Genomic DNA, 11,346 nt, shown 5'->3' with positions numbered 1-11,346 from the left:
ATGCAGTCCCCACAACCTGTGGCTCCAACATAGAGACTTCCTTGTGAGTGTGGGTTATTACCATTTCAATGGTTGTGGCAGAGGTAGCACTTAAACTTTGTCTCTTTCTCTTGAAAGTCTTTGGCAAACCATTAGCTGCTGCTTTTAAAATTGTTTATTTATCCTATTTCTGTCATTGGAGAGGGACCACTTGATTCCCCTTTATCTTCATTACTTTGTAAACAGCAAGTGCTCAATAGATATGGTCTACTTGCCAAAATTTACTAATTTGTGTTGATATCAAAGATACTGTGAGCAAAATACATCTCTGTTCACCTTTCTTCAAAACGAATGACACAAAATCAGCAACTGTTCAATGAACTAGAAATTAGAAATCAAAGAAAATTCCTCAACATTTCAATTTTAAAAAGGAAATTTAACATATCATATTCAACCCCATTTACTATTTCAAAAAATACCAAAACGCCACTTACTGTAAATATATATCCTGCCAATTCTGATCAAGTGGCAGAAGTCACCCGGAGCTGTGTTGAAAAGGTTTGTGAGAAAGAGGCTGAGACAAAGAAAATACAAGCATTTTTACTACTGTCTTCCAAGGACACAGAGTTGGAAAGTGGTGCATGTACCCTATGTACTGGGCACTGCTGGACCATATTCAGAAATTGGAGGAAATAAGAAAATTCAAAATCTACATGAAGGAAACTAGGATCAATTGGGAATGGGAATGGCATACATTATTATAATTTTGTTCTCGGTGTAGAGATGATCTAAGGATTGATTTAAGGCAGATTATGTCAGAGGAAGATTTATTTACACAAATATTGCCATGCTGTTAGACATTATCAACTTACTGTTGATGATACGAATGATAATAGAACAAGATGACTGTCAAAATTGTAGCGAAGCAATGTGTTACTTAGCCTTTAAAGTCATGAGCTTCCAAATCTGGCAATTAGATGATGATTGTATATGGTTACACTGTGTGTCGGTTAGGCTTGGGTTCAACCACACAAAAGAGACAATGCAAATAAAAGCGGCTGAAGTAATAGAGAAGCTTACTATATTTTTCTCCTCAATAAATGTACCAGTCCAAGGCAGGTATGGAATGCCATAATTACCAGAAATCTGACCATCTTCTCTTTGTGTTCCACATTCCCTAGCAAAAGACTTCTAGCCTCAAAGTTGCCTCATTGCCCAAGATAGCTGCTAGAACTCATTCCATTGTATCTCCATTCTAGTTAAGAAGAAAAGGAAAGAAGAAAATAGCGAGTGAATATATTTTCCAACTGAATCAGGCCTGTTTCAAATTGTTTTCCCAAAAGTCCCACTTTAATGGCTTTCAATTGCATCCCACTGGCCACTCTAAACTTAAGGAAAATTAGACACACTGCAATCTAGAGATGGGAAAATGGATTTTGCAGGCAGGAACTAAAGGTCTTCGGCACTTCACCTGTTGGAAACATGCTATCACTAAGGGTTTAGTGATGCCACATGTTCCATGAGAGAGGGATTAGATCTACTTTGTTCCTGACAGACACCATCCCCAACCTCTTCCAGTGCCCCACACGCTGCATGAAATTCACAGCAAGTGAGTGATCCAAAGTTGCTCCACAAATAAGTGGCTGAGTCAGAATTAGAACCTTGGTCTGAGCCCAAAGCCTGGATTTCTCCTTTGACCCTGTACAAAGGGTTAATGGCAGAGCTAGGAGAGGAGCTAGAGCCGTGGGCCTGAAGCTGAACAGTGGCAGTTTCCTCAGAGCTTTTCAGAAAGATCCCACAAATGACGGTGCAGAAGGAAGTGGAAGAAAGTTGCACAAATCCAGGTTGATCTCAACTGACATCAACTGAGACCATACCGGCAGGGATGGAGGGAAGGGGGTAGGTCGGAGGAACATGTTTTAAGATCCATAGGACAGAGGCCAATGGCTGTAGCGAAAGGGAGTTAGCAGGAATCCCAAGCTTCTAGTTGTGAGGTGTGTGGATTAAGATGACATCTGTCATAACTAACAGGGGGCTTGTGAAGTTTTTAAAGTAAAGATGCAAAGAGTGCTTTTCCACACAACAGGATAGCCAAAGATGACAGTAAAATAACTAAATTCAGCCAACAGACTGGTGGAATAGGCTCGTTCTTAACCTCTTCCAACGATCACATGGGTAATCTGAAGTATCTGAGATTTTATCTCACCTATACCTGTACCTATAATGGCTGTGCAACTAGAAAAGAAGATTGCATGGAAACAAACCATCCAGGAATATGCTCACTTTCCTTGAAGTCCCCCAGTGGAGAGGCTGGGGACGTGGCCCCAGCTGGCGAGTGTGAGCTGCGGCTCTGTCCCTGCAGCTCTCAGATGGGGACCTGCCCAGAACATGGCCTTTTCAAAAATGAGAGCCAGTACAAGCCTCTACATGTGGCTTTTTGAAACCTGGGAACTTGAAAGTTTCTACTTTTCCTTTTTGGTTATGATTAGCAAGGGTTTGTTTATTTTGCCTTGAGCACCATGAAACTGCAGAGAACTCTGTATGTAGGATAGAATATGTGGGTTGTTTCCCTAATTCAGAAGTCCTGCAAAATTAAAGAGAAATGAAACATTTGGAAACATTAGAGATCTGAATTGTTCCACTATAGTCTCATGTCCCCGTGGCTCGAGCACTGGCTCCTAGCTGTCCTGATTATCTGAACAACTCGAAATTCCCCAGACTTTATTTTGCTAAAAAGTATTTTTGCTGGCATTTTCCTTCCAATTATCGCCTTATGGATGTTTTACAACATTTTGGAAACAGGAACAAATTGGACTTGTGCAGCAGAACATAACATCAGCCAGTTGATTTAATTATGGGAGAGAAAATCACACGGGAATGTTTAAAATAAACTCCCATTGTCAATTTCTTTTTGAAAATAAAGAAAATTCAAACTTTTAAATCAAAAGAGGTCTATAATAAGGTATGAAATGATATTTGAGATCAGTAATATGTAAGTTATCTCCTTTGCTTACTGTAAGTTCCTTCCCTAGACCCCCAGTCCTGTATTTTTTTCAAAAATGTTTTATCACAGCCAGGTGTGGTGATGCATGCCTGCAGTCCCAGCATTTGAAATGAGGAGGCAGGAGGATTGCTGCAAATTTGAGGTCAGCCTGGGTTGAACAGAGAATTCAAGGCCAGCCTGAACTACATAGCCAAACCCTATCTTAAAAAAAACCAAAACGTTTTATTGTGTATTACCTAAATTAAATTGCAACATAATGGAGTAGTTTCATTAAAAAGTTACAAAGAATTGAGAAAAACATCCAATATATTGGAAACAGTGGGATAGGCCACAGGAATAAGATAATAAAAACAAGTAGAAAGCAAGCAAAACACCCAGAATAGCATAATGTACTTTCTTGGTGATATCCCTAATTTTACTGCTTCATAACCCTTTTCTATAATAGTGCTTATCACCAATTTGCTTTTGGTTATCTAAGGCAGAATTCAAATCTCTTTATTCTTTCAGTTGGGCAAATCAAAACCAATCGACAAATAGCCGCAAATACCCACTCTCAACTAGCTTACAATTCCTTTGCCTTTTGTCATTCTCTAATTGAACTGAATGCAGTAGAGAAGGAATAAGGTCCTTATTCAATGGGGGTGAGCTCTTGCGTATAGATTAGTTCAATAATCTGTGTGGCCCATGAATACAAGAATATTATATGTATACTTCACTGGAACAATTTTTTTTTTTGGTCAAGAAATCCTGATGACCATGTTTAATACCTGGCAAAGAAATCAGACTCTGGAGTTTAGTTTCCTTAGAATTTATGGGTCAAATGTTCAAATGTAGCAATTCCTGATTTCTGTCTTTACAAGTTAAAATAGCCATTTTTTAGCCTTGTTTTTGCTAAAGAATTCTTAAAAGTCTTGAGGATAATATTGTCCCCACTTCATTAATTTCCTAATAAACAAAGTATTGTTCTAAACATATTGAGATTTCTAGGCACTTTTAGTTCAAGAATTGCCGGTTAGGTGCATTTCCCAGTCCAACTTGCAGGACATGAGATTCCAGGCAGGAATAGTTTTAAATGCCATTATTAATATTTCCCAGGCCATACCATTCATATCTTTTAGACCTGGAAAGGAAACCAATAGGTTTGAACATTTATTTGGTATTCTGAGATCTCTGGTCTGACTCTCCTTGACGTTCCTCGGTGACATTGAATGCTTGATCCTATTCATTGCCTGGGCCACATGATCTCATAAATTTTCCAGATGAATAATCTCTGATCAACCTAATGTGACATTTCAGTTCACTTTTTGATAGGTGGATTTACAAAAGAGAACTAGACACCATTTTAGAAACAAAATTTCCCAGCACATTTTAGGTACTTCAACACTGTAGACCAAATGTGACCAAATGGCTTTTTTAATCCATGAAACTCTAGAAGCATCCAAAACTCTATTGCTATACTCAGGAACTATCTCTAATGTTCAGTCAGGGAACCAAACCTATGCTCATCCTCATTACTCCCGGGCTGATTGAAAATGACATTTAAATCAATATTCCTCTAAAGAATTTCCGCTCTCTCATTGCTTAAGGACTTATTGTCAAAACATAGTTATAAGCTGTAACCCACTGTGAGCTCCCACTGAAGGTACAGAGAGTTTTTGGTAGATACATTGCTTACACTGAAAGCCAACTTTGTCATAATAGTGCTATCCCCATTCAACCCACAAATCCTTCTCTAAAATAAAATTCTCTCTTGTATCTGCAGGAAAAGAGAGTGCATTGTGTGTAGGTTTAAAACTTATTTGTTTTTAAGCATCTCCCAGCTCTAGCTCTTTTGAACACGTACCAAAAACCCCAGCCCCTCCATGATGGCCCCCTGTATTGGCAGCAGTGAGGCTACTAATGTAGAGATGCCAGCACCATACAGCCCATAATAACCCACTATAAAAGGGAAAAAACTACCAGTGTACATTCTTAGTTATTTATCTTACTTTTGTTCCTGGCTTTTATCTTTATTCTTAGCACACAGAATATAAAGATACTGTGTTTTACTTTCTTCACATTGGGCTTTGTGTCCTTTCCTGAGGCCAGCAGTTCTAACTCTGGAAGGGCTGCAGAGTTTCCTTATGAGGTCTCTCACACGAAAGAGTGTCTAAGTCAGAATTCAAATCTCTTTATTCTTTCAGTTGGGCAAATCAAAACCAATCGACAAATAGCCGCAAATACCCACTCTCAACTAGCTTACAATTCCTTTGCCTTTTGTCATTCTCTAGTTGAACTGAATGCAATAGAGAAGGAATAAGGTCCTTATTCAATGGGGGTGAGCTGTTGCATATAGATTAGTTCAATAATCTGTGTGGCCCATGAATACAAGAATATTACATGTATACTTCACTGGAACAATTTTTTTTTTTTTTTTGGCCAAGAAATCCTGATGACCATGTTTAATACCTGGCAAAGAAATCAGCTCTGGAGTCAATGTGAACTCAGATCTTTGTCCACCAGAGATGTTTCTCTTCTCTGCCCTTGGTTTTGTAATTGGTGAAATAGGCACCATCAGAGCAATGACATACTTGGTGGGGAAGAAGTGAGAGAAGATGACTATGTGGGCAGGAGGAAGAGGTGGCCGAGGCCTGCCATCCTTAACCTCCTCCTTTCAGCCCTGGGCCCAGACCATCTATGCCCCAGTCCTGTTCCCGCCGCTTCCTAACCCAGGGACTAACTGCAAACATCAGTCAGTAGAACATCGTTCTGCTGCCCTAGACTTTGGATCATTCAGTGGGGCATGTAGCAAATCCGTGTGTTTTGGCAATTCCCATTTATTTTATCCACAGCTTGACAATTTATAAAATATAGGGTTCCACATGGGGCTCCTCTTGCTGTAGAAGCCTCCCAAGGCTCCATTTTGGCCTCCTACCCACTTTGCTACATCTGTCTCATGGCTGTTGACAATTATGTTTATCCCATGACTTCACAGTCAACCCATAATCCTGGCTACCATTATGAAGGGCCTAGTATCCACCAGACACTCTACTTGTCATTTACCTCACAAAATATGGGATGACTATTCTTTTCTCTTCTTTGTGTAATCTTTCTTTTTAACTTGTGGAGGGACTGAAACTCAGAAATCTAAGTAAATTGCCCAAGACCACACTCTGAGAATGAACCAGACTAGTATGAAAACTCATCCTGAGCACAAACACCATACTTTTTTACTGTACCAGGAAAGGCAAATACACTTGAACACTGTGCCCAATGGGTTGGATGGGAGTAGATGGTGCTGTATTGAGAAGCACACAGAAGCTGGGCCTACACTTGGGAGAGAATGCCGTAAACAATGCATAGTGTCTGCCTGGAACATTGGTGGAGAGAAGGCTGCTGCCCACATATCTACCTAGTTTCTACTCAACAGAGGGAAGGGGACCCACAAAATAGTTCTTTGAACCTTCTAGTGCTTCTCTGTCCCTTGTAATCAACGGGAAATGTCTCCTATGTAGAGTATTTTAGCCCCAGAAGATACTCTTTCCTATACCTTTGCTCAGGGTTGATTTTTCACCTCTTGGACTGCAGGAGACCAGGAGAAGCTTGATTTTGCACAGCTCAATCAGTGTGCTCCTTTCCACTGATTTGGATTTTGGAGTCTACCTCAGTATGTACCAATTAGATTTGTGGTATAGACAAATTGCTTATCTCTGACTATAGGTTCCTTATCTCTTTTTTAAAAAAGTGTGTGTGTGTGTGTGTGTGTGTGTGTGTGTGTGCAGGAAGTGGACAGAGATTCTCAGCCCTTCCTGTGCTCAGAATCATCTGAACAGCCATATAATCATGCCTGTCTAGATCTGCTGAGTTGATCTCCAGAGTTGGGATCCATATGATTCTAATATGTAACTATTCAGATACTGACAAATACTAATATTCAAGGCACTGATTAATATATAGTAAGTAAACTAGCTAGCTTTTAGTTTACTTTCATGCCTCTTGAAGAACTATCTAACCTCTTCTAACCCTTATCTGCAAAGGTTTTGTTTTTCTCATTCATTTTCTGTTTGTTCATTTCTCAGTTTTGCTTGGTTTTTTGTTTGTTTTGCAGTATGGGGAATTAAATTCAGGGATATTCTACCACAGAGCTACATCTCAACAGAGCTATATCTTCAACTACATCTCACCTTTTATTTATTTTATTTTATTTTATTTTATTTTACTTTATTTTAAGGCCCAGGCTGACCTCAACCCCAGATCCTCCTACCTCAGCCTCCCAAGAAGCTAGGATGCAGGCATGTGCCAGCCTGCCTAGCTATTACTTGCAAGTTTTTAAAAAACAAAACAGTTTTTAGATATATTGCTTTTCTCATAGAACTGTTATATAATTATATTTTGGGGATTATTAGTCTTCCCACTTGAGCAATGTGTAGTGTTCTAATTTATCTTATAATTGACAGCATTGCTAAATCAAGTATTTTGCAAAGCACAATCCACAGACCATCACATAAGAACCACCTGATAAAAATGAAGATTCCCAGACCCGCCCAACCTCTGCTGGATCTCAGCCTCTGAAGATGGTGCCTGGGAGTTCATGTTTTCAACAAGCACCTGTAGCAATTTATAAACAGTGTGAGGAGAAGGACTTGCTTATGTTTAGATGACTGGTTTGCCATTCACCATGAGCACTGTGGCATTAGCCATGCATAACACTTTAGCCAACACTATCTGACCACTGTCCTTGTGAAAGATACAAAACACTGACTTGCACTTGCACATTGGTGTATATATATACATATATATATATATATATGTTATATAATACATATTAACCATATATATATAGTTAATATATATAATAAGATATGGATATATATATCTTTCTACTTTTATTTAGCAGTCTCTACTCTGTAGTTGAGGATAACTGTTGGGTGTGTGTTTTTGTTTTGTTTTCAGTTTTCCTAATTTTTAATCATTTTAATTGAATCACATAGTGATAGCTTATTAGGTCAGGATTGGTGAGCTATTCTGAGGAGCTTCTTTGTAAAGAGGCTTAACCTAGAGGTCGTTTTCCCTGCTGTATAAACCAATTATGGGTGTTGGATGGGGGATGATGTAGCCCTAAGACCTAGGTTTGAAAGCAAAATCCTCAGTTTGATGGTTGACTTCCCACTGATGTACCCAGAGCTAAGCCCTAGTGCCTGGATCCCAACATTTTATTTTTTCATAGAAAAAAGAAAGTGTTTACTGCTGGTTCATTAAGCCCAGATATCATTAATGAGCCAGTGAGTAGAAAATCTTTTGAATATCTGATACAAAAGCTCCATTTAATGTACAAAGCTACTCCTTATTACATTAGCAGGTGAGTGACTTGTTTTGGCAAATCTCAAATTCAATGATGATGTTTTCTAACAGGTTAAGTTCACTACAAAGGCAGCCAAGAGAGGGGAATTCATGTGTGGCTGATGTTAGTGATGACAAGGTTTAGCTCTCAAAAAGCTCAATTCTTGCCAGGAGGAAAGCTGCCCCTGCTCCCTGGGCTGTAGGATAATCTCTAAACTAGGGTTGGCAATGATGTCAAAGGGCTGATTTTCCCAGCGGGTGACGAGCCCTCCCCCACTGACTCCATAAAGTCACATTTTCCTGTATCCAGTGATTCCTAGGATACTTTTGAATCATTTTTATTTTCTTGAACAAAAAAATGAAATTTTCTGAAAGGATCCTCGCTTTTACTTTACTATATCCTATAAAGCAGAGTTGTGATCTTTAAAATTTTGATCCTCATGTGCTGCTAAACACACTGCTGAGGGCTGAGAGATTCACCCATCCTAACCTTTGATTTGAGTTCACAGGCACTCAAGGTAAATATAATCTGAGTTAGACAAAAGGAGCTCATTCTCTTAGACAGAGGAAAAGCCCAGTTTGCCAATCCTGTACCTAAGCTTGCTCTTATAGTATTATTGGATTCTTCAGCACAACCATGGTTTAGTTTAGAGTTCAAATATAACTCTAGGATATTATAAAGGTAATGACAAACCAGAATAATTTCATAAAGCCAAACTTCCAAAAAAACGCCATCCATCGTTAGTAATACAAACAACAGGCAACACTTCATGGCATTATGTATCATGCATTTTGCAAATGCTCCCATACCCACTATTTCATTTAGTCCCTACAGCAAGTCCTCGAGGTAGTACTCTTTAGTATCCCATATAAGAAAAGAAAAACTGAAGCACAGGTGAGCCACAGCTAGTCATGATCGGAAGTCCAGTTTAACCAAGTCAGTCTGACTCCAGGGTCTGTCCTCTCCCTACAGGACAGGCTGGGCTGCTTTTATAGTAAGAAGATAATGACATTCCTCGTAACTGACATTTATGGAGTACTAGCTGTGTGTCAGACAAGTTGGACATACTTTATGTAGAAAAATCACTTTATCGGCTGGGGATTTAGCTCAGTGGTCCTGGTGCCTGCCCTGGGACCTGAGTTCGATCCCTGGTACCAAAAAAAAAAAAAGGAACAAAGGAAAATCACTTTATCAGGTCACTATCACTATCACCATCTCCAATGAAGAAGCTGAGGGTTGAGAGAGGCCAGGTAACTTGCCCAAAGTCTGCCACAGAGGAAGGGGCAGAAACTCCTCACGGGGAAAGGGTGGGGTCATTTTGCCCTGGCAATGTCCATCTCCCAGTCGGCTATGCTTTGATGGTGGCAAAATGACCGTGAAGAATAAGAACTACAGAGATTCTGTGGCTGTGGCGCAGGCAAAGCCAGAGATGTCAGACATCTCTTGTGGGCATGGTGGAGGAGCAAGGCTCCAACCTGGGTGGGGGCTCTGGTGGCTGACACTGGACAAGAGAGAGGAATGAAAGAAGTTGACTGCACCAAAGCTGCAGGGCAGGAACCTGAGAAATTAGCAAAGGGTCAGATGTAGGTCGGATACAACAAAGAATGCATGGACAACTAACAGAGCCAAGCGCTAGGCAGAGGGGAACAGCTGACCCAAAGCAAGAGAACTTCATTCAGGGCAGCAAGACAGAAAGCACAGTTTGCGAAGAAAGCCAGGGGCAAGACTCAGGCCTGCAGAGTGGAGGCAGAACTTGTATGTGATGTGGAGATGAGGTGATCAGAAAGTCAGTGGGATGGGGGCGAGGGATGAGCCCAACCACTGCCCTCATCAGACTCCTGATTCACCGAGTTAACTGATCCCTGAATAAAAATTGCAGTCATGATGGGCTTTATTTCTGACTTCTTCCCCCATGGAGATGAAGAAGGACTGCGGTGTTTCGCCTTGCATTCCCGCTTGCCATCCACTCCACTTACTTCCACTGTACCAGCCAGCCACTGAATTCACAGGAGGTTTCTGTCATGAGGGTGTCTTCAATCTGTTAGCATCTTCAATAAAACATGTCTCACTTTGTTCTCTGTCAGTCCATCTCCCTGGACACCCACATAATCATCCTTTTGTAAACAAAGCAGGCTTTGAAGCCACTAGGAGTCCTGCAAGGCTGAAAGAGATGACAATGAGCTGCCAGCTCCCTGGTGTGAACTGGAGACTGGAAATCTTTTATAATCTGCATTGTTTTTTTCTTCTGATTGTGAAATAACGACTGTTCACTGTAGAAAATACACCCAACAAAGCTTCAAGAAAACAACTATTATCCAACAGAGATTACATATATATATAGTTTAGAGTATTCAGCATAGACACATAGATGGAGAGGTATTTTTTAACTTATGACATTAAATCATGTGCAGTTTTATTTTCTGATTTTTCTTACTTGATACAGATCAAAAGCGTGTTCCCAAGACAAATTAATATTTACTGTTTGCATTTTTAGTGACTATATTGACTCATCCCACTGAATATCAGGTACTTGCTTTTGAGGGTTGTTTTTGTTGCTTTTATATTAGGTGGCTGTATTTTCTCAGTAGCTACTTATTCAAATATTGTCTCCTCTGAATCCCCTGTATGCTTTCTGAAATTTAAAACTGGTTCTGAGAGCCAGAAGATCCTCCCAAATTACTACTGGGAAATACAAATTCTGGATTTTGTGTCTAGTTCTGCCATCGATTCCCTAAGCAGCTGTGGCCAATAAATCTTCTCTGTTTGTCATCTTCCATGGCTGCCATGATACACTGTCAAATCTAAACTAGGGTAGTTTGCAATGAAAAGATTCCACCTGGCCCTGAAGAGCAGAGCAGGAAGAGCTGGCAATTTCTATGGAGCAATGGTCACAGTAACCTGTGCTAGGCTGTGCGTTAAGCACAACACACACATTTATTACTGGCTTTGATACAGGAGATGAAATATGAAAATATTGTATCTCCCAATAAGTTAGATGTCTGGTATGCTGAGTTTGTGTTCTCTAAATGGAGGAGTGAATTCT

This window comes from Heterocephalus glaber, unplaced genomic scaffold (assembly GCF_053883595.1).
Source record: "Heterocephalus glaber isolate CG9 unplaced genomic scaffold, H.glaber_assembly_v1.0 deba00001788, whole genome shotgun sequence".
Taxonomy (NCBI): domain Eukaryota; kingdom Metazoa; phylum Chordata; class Mammalia; order Rodentia; family Bathyergidae; genus Heterocephalus; species Heterocephalus glaber.
Note: the sequence above shows the minus strand (reverse complement) of the source record.